The sequence below is a fragment of the Bactrocera latifrons genome, unplaced genomic scaffold, assembly GCF_001853355.1.
Source record: "Bactrocera latifrons isolate USDA-ARS-PBARC rearing strain unplaced genomic scaffold, ASM185335v1 scaffold_258, whole genome shotgun sequence".
In the NCBI taxonomy this organism is placed as follows: Eukaryota; Metazoa; Arthropoda; class Insecta; order Diptera; family Tephritidae; genus Bactrocera; species Bactrocera latifrons.
Genome location: NW_017536163.1, coordinates 45,036 through 66,310, shown reverse-complemented (window position 1 = coordinate 66,310; position 21,275 = coordinate 45,036). Strand labels below are relative to the sequence as shown.

The window sequence follows — 21,275 nt, the reverse complement described above, 5'->3', positions numbered from 1 at the left end:
AAAAAAAAAAAAAAAAAAAAAAAAAATACAAATAGAATTGAAAATCATTATCATATATAATAACCAATATATAACCATTTTAAAACCAAAAATATATATTTTTTTTCAATTGGAGTGCATCATAACCTATTTATAACCATTTTATAACCAATATTCAAAAATAGTGGTTTCTGTTATATCGTTTTTACTTCGCTTGTAAACTTATGAAAAGTGGTGTTACGTTATTTTGCGTTTTAGATGATGATAAAGTAGATGTAACAAAATAAATGCATTTCCGAGTGCACTTGAAGATAACGATAAACACGAAAAGAAGCTAGCGAATTATGTTGAGAAATAAAACAAAATTTTTTTGAAGGCTATTATTCTTCACAGAGAGAAAAGTGTTATAAGTTTGAAAGAAAGATGGATAATAAAAGTCCAACGACTATAGTGTCGTCTTTGGATCGGCAGCTCATGGGAATGAAGGAGGCAGTATGTATCTAGAAACGCACTTTGATGAGTACTTAACTTGTAAAAGTAAAATTAAAAAAATGTAAAAAAATGCCGATTTTTTGCTCAACATTGTACTCCCTTAGTTTGACATACTAGATTGAACGCCATACCAATTTCCTTAATCCGTCTGAAAAATACATTTCCTACATGTATGTTAAGAAGAATTCTGTGACGGCTATAATCACCTTATTCAACTAATTTTTTAGTTTCATGTTTGGAATAATCCCAGTCCTGAGACAGCAGTTCGTAGACAAGTCCGTTCAATTTGGTTGTAGCGATGGTGGAACCTATATGTTGTCATTTAAAAGTGCTCTTGTTTCTTGTCCCAAAGGAGCCGTTTTTTTCTACAATTCGCTGTCGAATTCGTTCAGCAATTGACCATAAAAGAGCTCTACAAGTATAACCGCTTGCCCCCTTTCATCTAGGCAATGTAGTGTATACCTTGAGAACTTCTGAAAACGATGGTCATCACTTTTCTGGTTGAATGAATAGTGTTTGTCTTTTTCGCTTTGAATCAGGTTCGCCAAGTGTAGTCCACTGTTTCAACTATTCCTTGGTGTCTGATCACTGGTAAACTCATGTTTTGTCGACGGTCACGAAACAACGCAGAAACTTTCTTGGAAAGTCTTAAATAACAGTAAATACTGCTGTTCGTACACGCTTTTGAGGTTTATACAGGATATGACTTACGCGGTTATTTTGATATGCGCACTGTCTGAGCTACCTCGAGCACGTTCAACGATCGCCCTTGAAAGATAATAGTCACCGAAAACAGCAGCCAAGAGCTCTTTGATTTCCCTGCGTGAATTTATTTTCCAAAGCGAGAATTTTTAAATTTGTCTAATATCTAGAGGTACGCCGGCTTCTGCGAATCGGGTTCGGGTTTGATGGTAGTCGTTTCGTTCTGTACTTATACGACCGCATCGTTTCGTTTTAACCATCATCGTGTTATCCGCTCCATAATTATACGGTGAGTTCATAGTTGAGAAAAAGCTGATGAGAATCTTGTAATATTTTTTCTACTTCTTGCTCTCTGGGTCAAAGGTTACATACACAGTTGTAATAACTAACAATGGATTTTAATATCCAAAAATAATTTTGAGTAGGGCATCTTAAGAATGGAATAAAAATGCTGAAAATTGAAAGCTTCTCTCACTTCTTTTAACTGGTATGGAATATCAAAATAGGAGGAGGTGAAGTTTATGCAAGTGAGGAAAGTTCTCGGAGCGCCATTCACTTGGGAGTGGCTAGAAACGACTCTTTTACAGCTTACGACTTTCGGTCTTTTCAAGGCGAGCTAAAGTTAGAAGGCGAAGCATCCCCTGGTTATGCACTGGGTTTGGGACCCGCCACGGAAAAAACACCCCCAATGAAAATAAAAAAATGCTCTGCTGTTCGCAAAAAAAAAAAAAAAAAAAAAAATATTACAGAAAGGATGTGTTATCCAATTCATTAGAACGTGACAAGTTTTGGTTGCTTATTTAATTAGTTTTGAACAAATGCAAATAATTTTCATCACATTTTTTATTGAAATAGTTTCTCGTTCTTCTTGTTTGGCGCTACAGCAGTGAGTCGTTCTGCCGAGAACACGAAACTTCGACAGTTGCCTCTACTCTTTGCGCGGACACGCCCGTTGCATATCCTAGGGGCAGACAGGTCCCTAAGAAATTAGTCCGTCCATTGGATATTGGATACCTTGTTTCCGTTGTGCACCCACGAGTGTCGAATAGTAAGAGCTTTTCGCTGGACCAATGTTTTCCATGCGTACGACATGTCATAACCAGAGCATTTGTAGATTTTTTATGGCCTGAACTACATGTTGTCGCTGTAGTACACATGTAGCTCGTGATTCCATCTTCTTCGGAACGCATCGCTCGCTCGGACGGCTCCTAGTGACAAGTAGTACTTTAACAAGTACTTAAGATACTTAACTGAAGTCCCTCAAATATAAAAACATGTAAACAACCACACCAATAACCTTTTATGAATTACATATATTACAACAGTAAATTGTTTCTTTTAATCTTAAGTGCATAAATTAACAGTTTCACACTTAAATACCTTAAGTATGTGGGCGGCTAAGTATTTGTACAGTTAAAAAGTCAGATTACTCGCTTTATTATTATTAATAATGGATAAGAATGTAAGTACTTATGAGTACAAACTGCACTCGAGTGGTCGTTGACAGTTCCCCGGCAAACGCTATTATCTGCTGGAGAATGCAGACTTTCCCCCATTAACTTCAATTGTTAGTGCTATATTGCATTAAATTTACACTCTAGTACATCTTACTTCTCTTATGGAATATAAGCATATGCTTAAGTATTCATCTCTTATTATTTGATCGGCTTTAATGACCAAATCGCATGTGATCGCTGTGACTCAGTCGGAGTTAACACCCTTATAAAATACAGACGCTTTAATTTGTTAAATTGGTCGCTTAATTGAGTATGTCAATACGCTGGAGTGGAGTATGCGCACATATTTACACATTTGCAAACATTTTTACATTCATAAATACTGACGTAAAAGCTCCACTTAGCTCATTCAGTTGATTTGTTTATTTCATTTTTTTTTTTGCCAAATTGTTTTCATATTTATGTCGACTTGCTTTTACACGATTTCTTCTGAAATCTGCTAATTATCAAGATAAATATTATGCTTAAGTGACACTCAAAATGTAAGTCTGCATAACTGTAAATAAATATATTTTTGAACAATCCAAACTTTGGCTCATAGTGCTCAAATTTATTATTTTTGATTTTACTGAATTATAAATAATTTTGGTTTAGGTTTATGAAAGTGCATTTTTTTGACAATTCTTCCTGCCCCTTCTCATATTTCCCACTTTTGTAAGCTTCACCTCTTTTTTGGGCTAATCGTCTCGATTAACAACAAATTAACGTTCTTATAGGTTAGGTTAGGTTAATCTGGTAATCCATCTTTCCCCCCCATCTTTCGTACGTGTCGCCAACAGATAATGACTAATTAGTATTCACATCATGTTCCTACAGTCTCTTCTGTCGAGTGACAATCGTTCCACTCTGCTTTTATCTGTCTAGAGGTCTATTTTTCCAAACATTTTGTTATTTAACTTCAAATGTATTAAGATAATTAGCAAATATATCGCATGTTATACTTTTTAAAGAGTATAAAATAATGAGAGCAAAAACTCGCTTGCTTATTTATACCTAAGCACCGTGAAAGTGTTTTAAATTTCTCGCACTAAAATCACTAGTTGGCAACCCTTACATTTTAGCCAGAATGCCATCGAAATATCATTAAAGCTCTCAGACAGACACTTGAAAGGTGTTAAGCACAACAAGCACATACATATGATTACTTTTTCCACGGGTTACCAGTAGTTCATTGAGATCCACACGCTGATAATATACATAAGTTTTAACAAATGATAAGATAGCAAATGTGAAGGTACTTGATTGACGTGGCTTGAAAAATGTTGAAGTAGTTGTTACAGCCAAGTTATATATGTATAAATAAGCTATGATTAAAATTGAAAGCTGTAAAAGATATAACTTTTACTTCACAACACACTATATTCTAACATACCGTATAAATTGAAATGCTGCTCTGTGTTCGTTTTTAATAATATTTATTATAATACGACGATCAAATTTAGAGTCGTTTGAACTTTTTCTCTTCAGTTTCTCTCAATAAAGATTCTTTCGATTCTTGACTCCATTGAAAAACCCTTGAATATAGGCAAGTTCTATAGTTTGAGTATTTTTTTCATGTAAGCCGGGCTCTAATCGTTTTAGAAAAGCTATAGAATGATCATCTAACTACTTTGTTGTAATTTTTAAGTATCGAAACGTACAGATCTCTGTATCCCACTGCGTTTCTGTTATCTGTCCGAACTCATTCAAACATACATAGGTTCTTTTATAACAAAATCTCACCTCTGAAGCCGAGTTATGATGATGATGATTTAGACATCGAAAATTCACGTGGCCCTAAAATATGGGACAGAAATTAAATTCTGTATTTAGTTGTACAATCTGTTCGTAACTGTCTGCCGATATTGTACAAACAAATCGCAAATTAACACAGATTATGATTATAATTTCTTATCAACATTTGCTTAAATCATATATATACTAACATAGTGGAAAAAGTACCCGGAAATTAAAAATAAAACGCAAAATATTTAATGATTCATAAATATTTATTTTGCCGCCTTCAAAGTGATCCCCACCAGATGAAATACATTTATGTCAACGATGTTCAACAATTTTTGGGATGATCTTCAGTGCCATCAGCGAATGTTTTTTTATCTCTTCGATCGACTGAATACGTGTTCCACGGCAATTTCAGTTTCGGGAATAAGAAAAAATCGCACGGAGCCAAATCTGGTGAATACTGTGGTTGATCGATGGCATTCATTGCCTTTTTGGTCACAATCCTGGCCCGGTGCGATGGTGCATTATATAATGTAAAATCCATTAATTGTTCTTAAAAAATTCCGGCCGTTTTCAACGAATGCTCTCAACGCCTCAATACAGCCAAATAGAACTACTTGTTCATCCTCTGTCCCTTCGAGACAGTGTTTGTTTGTTTTCGGCTCGATTTTTTTCCTCAATTCGTACGTTAGTTGACTATGCTATAATGCTCTCAATGAATGTCCAAAGAGACCTGTTCATGGTACTGTTTTTGAAAAAAAAATTAGCTTTATCACGACAAGTCGAGCAAGAATGCGTTTCATACCCAAAATATTCACTAAACTCATTCGAACGGACTCGTGACAGATGTCGAACTCCCTTGTCATCTCTTCGTCCGTTTTTGGAGGCTTTGTACCACTCGTAGGCTTGTGTTTTTGATTAAACTGAATCAGGTAAGCCTTTTCCAAGCGAGTTCGCAGACCGAATTTGGTTAGAAATACAAATTTGAGACAAATTCATTGTTCGATATTTTTATCCATTGTAAAAATCGCAACGCACTACTGAGGTCTACCGACTAAAGCAGCTACTGTAAACAAACGGATTGACAGATTGCGCTCATATTTGGCATAGTAATTAAGGACAATCCTACCAATATAGCAAAATACAAAAAAATATCAATAACCCGGGGAATTTAATTAGAAATTCCGGGCGCTTTTTTGCCAATATGTTTGAAGTATTTATTTATTAGGGTCAGCCATTTTTTTCTAAAATTATGCATTCTTTCTTTTCTGGTGTGAAATTAAGTAGATTTTTGAGTAAACATCTGATTAACGTACTTAAGTCTCCTGACGCAGTTTTGACTTTCCTTTAGTCGATAATATTATGGGGGTTATATAATTCGTATATAGTTTTTCTCCTTACAGATGAATAACTAGACAAATAAAGTCAAGATTGCAATAAAATTTGCTGTAGGCACCAAATAAGATTTTTATAAGTAAATTTTCTTAGTTAACCCTAATGGCTAACACTTATAATGTATACTTTATTTGATGAATATATGATGCTTATGGTGATCATAATGATAGTGAATATCTTGTTTGTTGTTTAGAATACTAATATTTTTCTTTTAACATACGCAAGAGATCAGAAAATTATCAAAATAAAAATCTTGGCTAATAGGGCCCATACACGACACACATGTGCGTTCGATCTGTGTGAATCGCCCATACAATCGATTTTTTTTTTGCTCCCCAAAGTTATAGATGGGAATTCGAAATGTTATAGAATCTAGAAGGGAAATAGTGACCGAGCGTCTAGCAGATATATGAGCCCTTGGGCGAAAAATTAATTTTACGATTTTTCTTAATTGGCCACTAGACGTCTTATGGAATATGTGGCAAAGTTTATTATCTTTGACAATAAAGTATCTTCTATTTAAACTATAATAAATAAACTAAGAAAAGTAAAGTTTGAACATATTTTTAAACAACATTAAGTAAAATTTCTTCTGAAAAAAAAAACACTTTTTTCAAATTTAATTTTTTTTTAATTTTACACTTTTTCAGAATTTTCTTAGTTTAACTAAAGGATCAGTTATTATAANAGGATCAGTTATTATAAAATATTAATCTCTTAGAATTTTTTGTTTATGATAGAAATTGCGACCTGCATCCTGCCCGCCGTCCGAAAAATGCACATGCGAGATGCATCGGGCAATTGCTTCCTAAGAATATCAAAGATTTCGTATCTAAAAATTTGTGAAAGTTGCCAAATAGTATATAACTATAAAGCCTATTTCACTTGAATCAATTTTTTATTTCCCTCCCAAAAAATCGATTTTTTGAAGGCTCTAAAGCCGGCTCCCCCTTTAACACTTGCCTTTGTTCATTCGTGATCTTCACTGTTCAGCGACACGAGAGAAATGAGATTTTGTGCGCACTCAACGCCATACACGACACACATGTGCGCACACCGATGGTAAAAGTCAAAGATTTTCGCGAACATGGATCATACATACCGATCGAACGCACTTGTGTGTCGTGTATGGGCACTTCAAGGGTGCTTACGCAGATGATAGCTGATTATCTGCTGATAATATTCCAAGAATTTGCAGAAAAAATATACAAAAGGGAAAAGTGAGATGATCTTGCTGCTGATCGGTCGGTTAAATATAATATCTTTTAGTATAAATTAAACCTGAGGATTGAAAGAACGAAAGTCGGAAGAAGGCGGTTTTTAAATTTCAAATACGTAAAAGAATAGATTACCGTTAAGAATATTATATTTTATTTTGTAAATGTGAAATTTGACAATGTGATTTATTAAATAGAAACTTAAAAATATACATTATGAAAATATATAAGTAGATATATGAAATTAGTGAAAAAAGAAAAAGTGAATTAGAGTATTAAATTTTTTATAAAAAATTGTGAAAGATTGTGAAAAATTGTTGACCGATAATTGATTCTCAGTTACGATTTTTGTGAAAATGTTTAAGAAACTAGAGTAATGCTGGACTTTCTGATAATTTGTGATTTTGTGAGAAGCCAAAGCACTTTCTTTTTATGTAAATGCAAATATTTTAAACAAATTTTAACTCGTGGAAGCACTACTTCTTGTTCAATAAGCATATAAAGATATCAGATATCATATAACAAAATTTTTGAGGTAAATGAATATGTATACATATATCTGATATTATTGCGAAGGAAATTTCACATTACTAACCGAATTGACACAAATTCCGACAATCAAAACTATAAAAACTGCGAATACCTGTATCGCGATCGTTAAATGTCTGTGAGACATCTCCAAAGCGGGGAGAGAAGCCAAATGAGACAATAGATCATTGTGGAGTAGAGCGAATAACAAGTATTTTTGAGGTCAATATCCTGGCGATAATTGTCCTTCTATAAGCGCATTCAGAGTCCATGTAGTAGGGGAAAAAATTGTGTACGTAGCTACAAACATAGGAAGAAACATACTATATGTACGTGTTAGTTAAATTGATTTTGATCGTGGCATACCTTTATTTAGAACTTTTTGGGTAGAGAGAGAGAGAGAGAGAGATAGAGAGTGGAATTGAAGTTTTTTCTTTGCCGTCGGCTTCAGCCAATTGTGGGAACAAGAATTTACTGCAAAGAGAGAACAGTGTTCGATAGAAATAATGGAATACAATAGGGAGTTAAGGAAAACTAATCATAAAGATAATTACTAAGGATAAAATTTTAGGATTGTTTGGGCCAAAAGTGTTCAAGACATTGAAACAATTAATATCATATTGGCTAGTCGAAAAAGTCTTTTCGTATTTCTAATTCAAATCTTCAAACGTCAACTTATTTTGTAACATTTATAATCAACTTTGATGAACCAAATATGTACCCCTTTGGTCGACCATTTGTGCTATTTTTCCGCTAGAGACATTATTCCATCAGTGTAAAACTTTTGTGGTTTCTCGGCGAAAAACTGCGACGAGTAATTTTTACAGGCTTCTCTTGAAGCCAACTTTACTCCATCAAGGGAGTTCTGTATTGAGCGCAACAAATGATAGTCTGATGGTGCAAGGTCAGGGCTTTATGGTGGATGCATCGCAACTTCCTAGCCAAGCTCTCCCAGTTTTTGCTGAGTCATCAAAGATGTGTGTGGTCTTGCGTTGTCCTGATGAAAGACGAACTTTCTGTTGATCAGTTCTTTTGATTGCTTGCTTCAATCTCATCAGCTGTTGACAGTAAGATGTAGAATCAATCGTTTGGCAAGGCTGGAGCAGCTCATAGTGGATGAGTCCTTTCCAATCCCATCAAATACTCAGCATATCCTTTCGAGCTTCACCACGCTTGTACCATGATCTTTTTCGAGTATTATTGCCGTATTTGATTCACTTTTTGTCTCCTGTTACCATTCGCATCAATAAAGAAGCTCCAATATTAATGAAATTATTTTTTAACCGGTTATTTAGAGGTTATGTCATATTATACCCAATTAGGACTAAATGTGGAACCTTATGCTTCACCCGCCCAAAAGGTCTGTTGGAAGGAATTGTGAAATATTATCTAAAATATCCTTTAACGATAACATGTTTTGTGATTTTAGAGTGTAGCATATGGGTTAATTATTCAAAACTATCAGCTGTTCCTACAGGTTTTTGTGCAATTAACCAGCAGCCAAAATTTCCCCTATAAAAGAAGTCGATTGTAAACATTAAGACGCACTTTATCAACAAATCAAAGAAACATTATTCTTTTTGTTATTAATTTCCTTTAAATGGCTGTGGGAATGACTTGTGGTTTCTATGAACTTTATTATTATTGGCAGTTTGGTTTCTAATTCTACAAGTAGCGTTTCTGTTTTGTATATAATATTTCCTATCAACTCTGCTCATGTACATATATGTCTATATTGTAAATTTGTTTGCTATAAATGCATCACGAGCGCTTTGTTTCTGTTTTTCTTTGACTCTCTGTGTAAACAATTCAATTTACCCATCAAGCTGTCAATAGACTGTATAAGTGTATATCGGTTAGTATATACATAGTTCGTATAATACTGAAATATGAAATGGAGAGTTTTTGTAAATAATGTCGGGTTTATGAAACGCTAAGACCTCAAACAGTTGACTTTGAGACAGCTATACTTTTTGGTAGATCCCGGTTTCGGTTTGTGGTCTTCGCGGTGTGTTTCTGTCATGATTTCTTCTAATTTTATCGGTTATATGTCGTCATTTAAGATATCTGCAAACTATTAAATATTGAGGACTAATATAAGGGCTCTCACTAGCTGTCTTTAAAATGCCAAAGCTTGAGGTGCAGCGAATCGACTAAACGGCTGGAATACAATGTGATCAAATTTGTCCCGGAATGAAACTGAAGCAGTAAACATAGATTCTCTCGCCTTTTTTTTTATGTTATTGTGAGTTCTTTCAACTTTTTGTAGAAAGTTCCTCGAAATTGTCTCAAATAAGAATATTTGTTCACAAATTTCGGGACCGGGACTCAATATAATATTTTTGTATCACTACTTAAAGCGTTTTTTGGAAATCTGCGCCTGAACATATTGTAGGTATACATACATATGTATATACATAATTATATGTCGATAAACACATATTGATTGAATTGTTGACACATTTGCACTACCGTTTTTCTTATGCAAATATAAATAAAACAAATTAAATGAAATAAAACACTGCGAATATGAGTTATTGAGGCAAGAAATTGTGGCGGAAGTAATTTAAGACTAAAAGTAGTAGTGTATGTAAAAGAATAGTTATGTGATATAAACTGATGTTTAATTGTTGCTTTCAAAACTTAATATAACCAACAAAATTATACGTAACATAATATACATACATACATAACTTTTTTCAAATTTAAAATTCTTGTTATTAAAAAAATGTGTATATACACACATACATACAGCCCATATGCACCAAATCGTGTTATGTCACCGTTAAAGTCTTTGCTGTGGTTTTAGTATGTAAAGTCTAAAGTTTATGGGGACAAACTCACTTCGATTCAGGCCTTGGAACAAATCATCGTCATATCATGCGCCAGTTACCAGTCGAAATGCTCCAAAAAGTCATTGAAAATAGCAATCGTCGAATGGATCACCTGAGACCTAGTCGCGGCCAACATTTGTAAGAGATAACCTTAAAAAAATACATGCCAAAGAATGTTCTTTCGAATGATAATAAGCATTCCCCATCAGATTTGAGGTTTCTGTGTTCTTTCCTTAAAAAAGTAGGAAACCTCGAAAAGAATCACGCTTTATATAATAATAATAATAAAAAAAAAAAAAAAAAAAAAAAAAAAAAAAAAAAACACTTTCATTTTCATTGAGTTCTGCTTTCATTGCTATCCATCAAAGATCAAGCAATCCACAGCCAACGTCACGTCAGTTCTTTAAGTAAATAACTGTGGTTGTGCCGTTTGCGCTCACGTTGGAATATTCCAATTTAAAAATATACACACGATCTTATAGGATTTTTAATTACATACATTGTGGGTTTTTTCTCTATATTGTTATACCCTGAACATGTGATATTAAGTTTGTCACATTAGGTTTGTTTGAGATTTTGACCTGAAAATTTTCGGACGTTCTTTTCTCCGCAGGAAGCTGCTTATTTGTCGGAAACGCCAGTATCAGAGCATTATAGCATTAACATAGCTGTTTTACAAAGTGATGGATCAAAATCAAGTGCTTGTATGGCCTATTGTTGTGAACAGACTACTATAGCATATAAGTACATAGCTGTATATAGCTGTCATACAAAGTGACCTACCAATATTAATATAAAGATCTTTTTACACCCTTTTATGCTATAGCAGGTGCACCTGTAGAGGGTATTATAGCTTGGGTGCAGTCGAATTTCAATTGTTTCTTTTTTGATTTTTATTTTACACATATTCATGTACATATGTACATATTCGTATGTATGTATATATTTATTGCTCATAAAATATTTTATATTACTTATTTCATTCATGTGAACTGCTTACATTTAATTTAAATACACCAATTGACATCATGTCATATAAATTTCTCATATATGGATACATATTTATACATATATACACATATATAAACACGTACTTATGTATATAGAAATACGCATTCATTTAATTGTCACATTTCTTAGAAGCACCTAAGTGGAAGAAAACTATTCAAAAGCACTTGAACGTCGGTATTAGAATTTTCAAATATTCGCCAGATCCTCAAACATTTTTCGATAAAATTTTGCGAATTGGCAACTAATCACTTTGGCACAATTCCTTACTTAGCTGACGTGTGCACCTACATATGCATCATAGTTCACTTCACTTGCGGAATTATGTGGAATTACCATCAATCATATCTTTATGAGCTCATATAACGGTTAAATGTGCTGTGGACGTAATGCTATTGTAGCAATTAGATTTAAGGAAATATTTCTCGTAGTCAATCAACTCGAACAGGTGGTTTATTTCAGCGGTATATTGATTGATATGTGACTCAAAGTAAGACTGAAATTGATGTATTCCCAACAATTTGCCCAAAATTTATTTATGTGTATTAGCAATTTGTGTTGCTTGAAGAATTAGCTAGATAAACGAATTTCCGTCACACGTTCTTTCTTGTAATTAAATCAAGTATCGATGAGTAAGGTTATGAAATTAAGACTAAGCACATTAGCAAAAATTTTTAGTAAGGACATTAATTTATCCATATTACCTTTAACTTTAAATTGTTAACTGATATTACTCGCAAGATTTATACATTTTTACTGGCCAGAAAAACGAGTAAAAATTTCATTATTTATTTTATTTGTTAATAGTAGTTCAATATTGCAGCATTAAATGAGGTTGGATAGAGAAATAAGCTCGATATATAGACCAGTTAACGCAAAAATATGTAAATCTATATTTTCCATCTTCGAAATGCTGTTGAATCGCAACAAAATCGGTCAAATGTGGGTCACTTACTATATATTATAACAACGTTAAGTGAAAAAAGTGATAGTCGAACGGATAAAATTGTGGCCAAACCAGGAATAGCGTTTAAGAGGGTTTTGCTCTGTGGTCGAATTGGTAGAGATTTATCTACTATGAGCAGTTTCCCTAAGTCCAAACTCTTAATGCTAATAACTTTACTGTCAACGAAGAGACTGTTCGAAGAAAGCAATCGCCAAAAAGTGGTCAGCTGTGGCTAACAGAGAGGAATTTTGTCCCATCAGAAGGCCACACACATCCATAGTGGCTCTACCAGAAAGTCCGGGAGCCTAATTCTGAAATTTTTTGCATCTACCAAATATTTTCTGGTGAAAAATACGGTAGCAGAGAACCCGGTGCGATCGTCGCAGGATTTTGACAATAACGAAAAGTCAAAAGAAATGGGAAATGCCAACAAGTCACAGGACAATACGGTGCATATTTGATACACGTCGGATAATTCTAACTATGATAAATTAAACTTTTAATTTAATGTAAAATTGATGCAAAACAAATACCATCGAAAATGGAAACTAGCAAATTTCTTAAAAATTGTTATTGTCGGAAATAACTATGCTATCGTTTAGATACCGAATATGAGGATCTTAATGCTAAGGCTTACCGATCTAAAAGGGTTTGGATCTCCGAAATAACAGCTCTTGGCCGGGTTAATTCCGCACAAATATGGTCGTCTGGATGCTGTGAAACGCCGATGAGGAAACTGCAATCATGTCAGTCCACTGCACTCCGGAATACGACAGAAATCCTCTTGATGTCTCCTATGAAAACCTGCATAGTGAGCCTCATATGCTCCCAGTTAAGAAGCATAATGAACTCCTCTCCTTTCTGTTGGGGTGCTTTCGCCTACTAGGAGCATCAAGATGTCCTTTATCAACCAGACTACAAACGCAACGCACTTCATACAAGCACTGGGCGCCATTCACAGTGTTTCAACAACATCTTAGTGTCTTTGGTTGACTTCATGGCGAGAATATCAGTCAATCTATCTTACAGATTTCTTTCTTCCTAATGATTTGAAAGATGTTCACGTATTCTCGTTCTGAATTTGATTTACCTCACCCCATCATTTAGTCGACTTTATACTGAATATTCAAATCAGTTAATGTGTGAGTTATCTTAATAAAATGGGATGTAAATATTTTTTTAGGCGATTTTAGTTCGGTGAGAAAAGTACGGTTTATTTTATCTCAGAAATCAATAAATATGTCTTTTATATAATAAAAATAAATATGAACACATACAGGGAAAAAATTCAAATAAAGCGAAAAGTGTTAAAAATAGAAAATGATTAAATTGAAAGGGAAGATTTTTCAAATACCAAATCTATTTGGATCACAAGAGATCAATGCATCCATTATTTACAGACAATTTTCAATTAATAACAAAGTTTATAAATATTCAAATTCGATTCGAAATTGCGCTAGTTTATTTAAATATCGCAAAAACTTAAGAAAACGTAAAAGTTTTACCATAAACGTGACAATCAAAAACTAAAATCATAATGCACGAGAAATTAGTGAAATTAATAATTGCCACGAGCGCGGCAATTTCCGCCAGCAGCTCATTTAGACAGATATGTATATGTATATATAGCAATAATTATGTATATGAACTTATATGGAATAAAATAAAATCATACGTAAGAGTTTACATGTTAAGTTTTCGCGAGCACCAACCGAGAAATTTATATTTGCTCACCAAGAATCAATAACAGACACAAATTTATATATACAAGTAAAACTATATGTACATTTATATTTTTTTAGTGCAGTTGGCGGCCGATAATGCTCTTCGCTTTGTCGGCCAAGTTCAAAACTGAAAGTGTATGTACCGCTATCGTATCTGTCTATCCGAGTGAGATCGCCGACAAGTGTATTGGCCCAAATTGGCAACCAAAAATTATGCTCATGAGTGTAGTTACGGAAGCGCTTATAAACAAGTACATACATAGTATAGTATACGTACTTTCGTGCAATTTTATTTTAACTTAATTCTTAATATTGTTGATTTGGTTTTTTGTTTTGTTTTTGCTCTGCTTGTTTCTCGGTTTTATTTGGGTGCTCTATCTTTTTGAGTGCTTGATCGATTGGATAAAGGAACCGCACAGTCTTTTGTGGCGCACAGTCCTGACCGATTAGTTGCACCGATCGGTTCGTGGTCGTGCCAAAATAAAATTCCGAAACTCAAAGGCATTAAATAAACCGTAAATAAATATCGAATACGAGTAATTCTGTTTGAGACGCGGGCGTTTGAAACTCAACAAAGTAACGGCGGAAAAGTGCGAGGAAAAAATATATTATAAAAAAATTGGAAAAAATAATTTCAATAATTTTAAAGTGAATTTTCATGCAAAAGTAAATCGGCATCATTAAAAAGTGATATAAAAATAATATTTTCGAAAAAATAAACGAAAAAAAACAAATAAACAAATATTTAATTGAAATTTCTTATTTCGTTTTATTAAAAAGTAAAAAAAAAATCATCTCGTTATTAATGCTATTTTAGAAAAGGTATTTAAATAATTTTCCACTTAATCACAATTTATTTGTTCAGCACTTTCTATGTATGTAATGCATGCAGTTATTTGCCATTTTAGTACTTGTTGACAGCTAATAATCTGTCACTACTAATTACGGTGCAGACTATTTTATATAGTAGTTGTGTGAACTCATTGTCACTTGCATTTATTTATTCTTAGTTGTACATATGTACGTATATTATTTTACAGTGATTAATTCTAATTATCAGTGACAATGGGATTTTGAAATTCTCAGCTTTTATATTATATTTCAGAGATAATTATTGCGAAGAGTGAGCGCATCGAATGAACACAGTGAAAAAACGAAATCATTAAAGTTAAATCACTACTTAATTGCGGTTTTTCAATTACTCAAATACCGCAGTTGATTACAGCAACTATTTATGGCAAACGATTAATAAAGGGAATGCTAGTTAGGGGCTATCTTTATGGCTATTTTTCGGTTTTCTGATTCAGAACTACAAGCTACTGATCATTAAGTACACAAATACTGGTAGACAGTAATTGAAAACGGTAATTTCGCTTTCGTAAAATTCCCCAAACATTACTTTTTATTATGCCTTTAAAAAAAAGTATTCTAATTTTCAAACTTGATAGTACCCAAAAGGCAGAAGATGAAGCAATTCAATCATACAGTTTAGATCAAATTTGACCCAGACAGGTCAATAAAAACTTCATGCGCAAACAGAATCGATAAGATTTTTTCCTGTGTAGTTTGCTAGAACCTATTTTATGTTCGTTTTCCACGTTAAGTTCCATTTCCATGTTTCAATTAGTGTGTGCTTGGCTGTGGCTCATTAAACGCCAAAAGATTATTTAGAGATTTTTATATAAGCTGCCGCGTTGACAGTGCTTGGCCGGATAATATGCCGAGTCCATTCTGGTTACATAGACCCGACTGTTATGGAAACGGTCGACAAAGTCCTTAGTGCCAAAAGGGAAAATAACCACTTTGATTTTTGACCAACTTTGTTGTGGTTTTTCCGGGATATCCATATTTTTAGAGAGCCTTTGCTAATAGTTCGGCAGATTCGACGTCACATTTATCTCTCGTCACCAGTTTGATAACTGTAGGGTTCTCAGCTTTGCTGTCTAATGTCTCTTTTGAGACCTCTACCCAAAGTCGTGTTAATTAAGTTTATTTTGCCAGTATATGTACTTGGGCAAATAGCGTTTAGCAATTGGGATGACGTGAGTTGGACAGCTCATGGCGGCCATGTTTGTTTACGGATTTGTGTCAAATCTTATCAGTGTGTGCAGTCGGGTTTTGTACTGCATCATGTCACGATTCACTTTGGTCCAAAAATAGAAGACAACATTCAGCTCCTTATAGCTGAAAACCCGTACAAAAACTCAATTAAAACTGTTTCTGAGAATATAAGTTGAAGTTAAAACCTTAACTTAGAGCTTGGAGGAAGGAAAAAACCGAAAATTGAATTTTTGGCGGACATTTTTAAAAAAGAATTAATGTTTCAGGGAAATGTCGCGACGTTGTCGAGTCTCCAACCAACTTCACAAACATAGTTTCGAGAAAAACGCGTTTAAAGACGGTACACTTAGCTTAGCTAACCTCGAGCGCACAAGTTCTTAAGGGTGTATCTCCGAAACTAGTACTAGGATCAACTTGAAAATTTAGGGCAATATTCTAGAGGTATAGTAGAATTTAATAAGACAAGAAAATATACTATTCAGCAAATTTAGTGTATGTAATTTACAACCAGTCTGTATGTTACCACATTGATAAGGAATATAAATTAGAACGTAGGTACTCAAAATAAACAGGTAACTTAGTCAACCGTTATTTATAAAGTTTATATTTACACAGGCATATATAACCGACTGTTTTTAAATCTTTCCATATAGCTTTTGACTATATAGTTGTATATATAGTTACTACTTTATATTAGACTGTTGACTTCTAAATCGGTGCACTCACAACACATACACAAACTTCACATACCAACAACCGAATATTTGCATTGTACGTCGAAGAATTTCAACAAATATTTACTCACTGCAAGTACAGTTAAGTGATAGCCGCATTTTGTGGCGCGATATCAACACGCGCTTGCATAACTATTATATTGTTGTAGTTGTTGGATATTTACTTGCATTTGCTAGCGTACTTTCGCATATTCGAACATTTGCTGGAGCTGGAACACTGCAGTTTTGTTGGCAGTAGCTTTTAACACGTGTAAATAAAGTGGAACTTTTGCTGCAGTGTCAAGTCATTATTGTACCGCTTTATGAAGATGTTGGCGTCTTAATTGTACGTAGGTTGTATTTAAATTAACTGCAGGGAAAATAAATTGTGTTGCAGCATTTTGTAACTAGTGTGAACCGTGGGCGCAGTTAGTCAGGTGACTGTCGTTTTCCACTAAGTAACTGGTATTTTTTTTGTATTTATGTGCCACGAGCTATCAACTGTCAAAATTTGTTCAGAAGCTATTTGGTTTAGTACTAGTTACGAATTGATACATAACTGTCTACTTTGATCTATGTTCTAGTTTCAATTTTAATTTTAATATTCTTCAAATTTGTCATATATATATATTTTTTTTTTTTGAAAAAGGTAGTGATTACCCGAAGTACCTTCGCTTCCAAAAAAATGGTATCCGTTTAATGCTTTTTTCACTAGCTCGTTTTTAATTAAGAGAGTCAGTTCCAAACTAGTACTTTTCTTAACTAGTTTGCGCTTTCACTGCAGGGTTACTAAGTTCGCCGCCTACATTTGTGTGAAAGTAAATTTTTCGTAGTAAGCAATAAATCGCAGTCTGAGTACTCTTTCATAAGCGTTACTCAATGAGGCGTGCAAATATTTACTTTTAAATGCAATGCAATAAAAATGACAGCACTTAAATGATGTTAATGGAGCAGTTGGGTAATTAAGTGACTAAATTAAATATAATAAATTCATAATCTTTTGAGTTGCAGTAGTTTCTTACTTAAAGCGGAAATGATTTAAAGTCGAAACTATTTTGTCATAAAATTCTCTTTTTATGAATCTGAATTATTGGCATAAAAATTTATTAACAGTTGAACTTCCAAAACATGAACTTATATAACTCAAAGTTCTCCATAACTCGAGCTCTTGAATTGGCAATAGACCGCAAATGTCATACAAAATTCTTTTCATAACTCGAAGTCTCTCTAACTCGAAGTTGTTTTGCGGTTTGTGCTCAATTATGTATAAATATGAATCACTGCAGTTATTAGCTTCTTTTATTTTTATTGATAATGGTGACAGCTGTTGTCAATCAAACATACATCGAAAGTTTTTATAAAGGAGTAATATATTAATAACACTTATGGTTAGCATATTATCTAATACTTTTCTTATCAAATGAACGTGCCAAAATAATTATAAAAGTTGGAAAGTTTAAGCAACATTAATTTTATCTCTAACGGCTGTTTACTTTCCAGAATATACTTATCATAAGAGTCACTGTTATGATGAAGCAAAAATTTTTACGTATTAATTATAATCAGGATGTGCTAATGGACCGTGAATTAAGCCTATATATCATACCAACCTTGACCCGGTCTGAAAATATATATTTTTTTTTTGGTATAAGTCTCAGCTGAGATGGTGTATAGTGCCCTCATCGATTTTTTTTTACGGTTTCGGTTAATTTTTGGAGCGCTATTTGGCAGATTTATGTACAGTTTCAGATTCATATTAATAAATCCACGTCTCGTCAACTATAATGATGTGTTCAAGGAGTTTAGGGTTCTCAGCTATGTTGCTAGGCACCTTTGTGCAACCTCTGGCAGACTTGCCTATGATTTTACAGTCTTTTGGTACGACTCTAATATTCACACGCTTCATACCTAAAATATTAGCCAAAGTATGTTGGGTTGGTCTACAAGATATGTTGAGAACCTAAGTTAGCCTGCTGATGCTAATACATTGATTTTCAAACACTAAGGAAATAGTGTTTTTTTAATGATTCTTTTTCTTTATTGATGTAGACACCGCTTAGCCGAGTTTAAAACAGCGCCCCGTCGTCTTTCCTTTGCACTGGCGCCAATTAAAGTTTCCAAGTGTAACGAGGTTCATCTCTCTATGGTCTTTTCAACGGGTAGATGTCTTTCCCCCACTCTGCTTTCCACGCCGGATGGAGCGTCGAATACTTTCAGATCTGGACGAGATGACTTAGCCAGCGTATCCAGTCGTTCCATCGACGGCGGTATTCGCCGTTGCTAATGCGCAAAGGACCATAAATCTTCCACAGAACCTTTCGCTCGAAAACTTGAAACGCCGTCTCATCAGATGCTGCCCGAGCCTCAGCACCATATAGTAGGGCGGGAATAGTAAGTGACTTATAGAGTTTGGACTTTGTTCTTCGAGAGAGGACTTTACTTTTCGATTGCTGACTCAGTCCAAAGTAGCAAATGTTGGCAAGAGTTATTCTGCGTTGGATTTCAGGGCTGACGCTGTTGTTGGTGTTGATACTGGTTCCAACTATTTGTTTGATGACGGGAGATATTTCGTCTTAGCCTCGTTCACCACCAGACCCATTTGTTTCACTTCTTTGTACAATTTGGAGAAAGCCGAATTAACGGCGTGGTTTTTGATGTTTATATGGGTCAAATTTGATCACATGGGATATCAATTTCTGACGAAAAAATACTTTTAAACAAATACATCTTAATGAAGAGCAAACGACCGCTTTAAACAAGATTTGAATTAATTAATTAAGATATTCTATACACATCTATTTTGGCTACGACTGCGAGTTTGCCAACGTCTGGCAAATTATTGGTATGTTTGTTTAACATTATGACATTCCAGTACTGTTTCGGTATTATGAAACTATAAAATAGGTCGAATGGAAACCAACATCTTTATCTTCGCATTTCTCCTCCACATTTCAGTGAATTTTTTATTTAAAAATCGCTTTTTGATAACGGATAACAAAAAATAGTGGCTAAGTCCAAAACTGCCGCATATAGTGGTTGGGAACTAGTTGGCCTACCCATTCCTTTGAGTTATCACTGAAGTGAACAAATTACCTCAATTTTATTTTACGGTCACAAATCGAAATATTACGAGTTTTCCCGATGTTTTCTCACATGTAAACAAAGTAACAGAGGTAGCGTCTCTTTGAGGATCTTAACTTAGGATCAATTATATAATTCATTTCATCAAATTTTATCGATGTTCTAGTCAACGTTAGCAAACTAATGCCATGTTCAGACCGACACTTAATCACAAGATTTCGGCTGTTGAGTAGTTTATCTCACTAATCTTGTAAATTTAACAAGACTTCGCCATATAAAAATGGCAGTTCTTAATCCCGTCTCCTATGTGATTTGAATCTGAATTCACCTGCGAATCGACTTCCAAAATAAAAATATGCGCCCATTACTTCCTTTATATGGAAAATATTTAAAAGAAAACGGCTTTTATAACTAAATACTGAATAACAATGTTTTCTTTTAACAAATATTAAGCAATGTGAATTCTTGAGTGGCTAAAATATCTGTTTTATTATCTGTCTAACGGCAGTGAGAACTGGCCAGATTAGTGAAGAGTTGAAATGTAATCCAAGCACTTAAAACTTTTGGTGAGAACATAGCTTAAGATAAAGATAGCGGTATTTTTTTAGTAATGCGCTGTTTGTTTCGGTTAGCACAAGATATTTAGATCATGAGGCATATGTAACTTTCGATTTATAGTGTTTAGAATCGTCTGAAGTCCACAAATAAACGAAATTTTTTCATATAAAATCCTACTTTGATTTTTGTTTCTTTAAAATATGATTTTATGAACGCTGTTATGACAACTTCACTTAACAAAAATGTTTCAAGACTCGTCTGTCCGATTTGTAGTGTAAATATTGCGTACGTCTTTGCGACAGTGGAGTTTGGATATGCCTACTTTATAAACGGTAAAGAACTGTTAACTCACTAGCATTTCTGAGAATAAAAAGGCATTTTTGCTGTTTTTGGAACAACTACAACTATATCAAAAATAACAAGAACAACAATTATAGCAACACTTTCGTTGACAATCGGTTTAATCTGCATCTCAAAGCTGGAATGGTTAGTTATGCATTCTGCTTAAGTTGTCACAAGTGACAATCTACTTCAAACTGGATTGAATGCTATAATCATAAATATCAATATAAATGTACATACATATGTACATATATACATATTTGTGGATATGTATGTACATATGTATGTATGTCTGTTTGAAAATAATTTAAATTTTACTCTAATTAAAATTGATTGTCGCTTACGCTTTTCCTCGTAGCCATAATTTATGCCAATATGCAAATAATTAAGCGAATGAACAAAAAAAAATGCCTTTAATTAATCAATATGTATGTACTTATGTATGTATGAGCGCAA

The 21,275-nt window shown here is 33.9% G+C and overlaps 1 protein-coding gene across 2 annotated transcripts in view; it reads left to right on the top strand.

Annotated features, from left to right (window-relative positions):
* The first annotated feature begins 7,349 nt into the window (after positions 1 to 7,349).
* LOC108969560 (putative phospholipase B-like lamina ancestor) overlaps positions 7,350 to 21,275 on the top strand; it is a 31,786-nt gene continuing 17,860 nt past the window's right edge. Inside the window, exon 1 of one of the 2 annotated variants that reach the window (XM_018934352.1) lies at positions 7,350 to 7,559. The gene's annotated coding sequence lies outside the window, so the exon portion shown is untranslated. Of the gene's footprint in view, positions 7,560 to 14,867; positions 14,887 to 21,275 lie in introns of those variants that run through there. The other variant, XM_018934353.1, reaches the window with a different exon arrangement.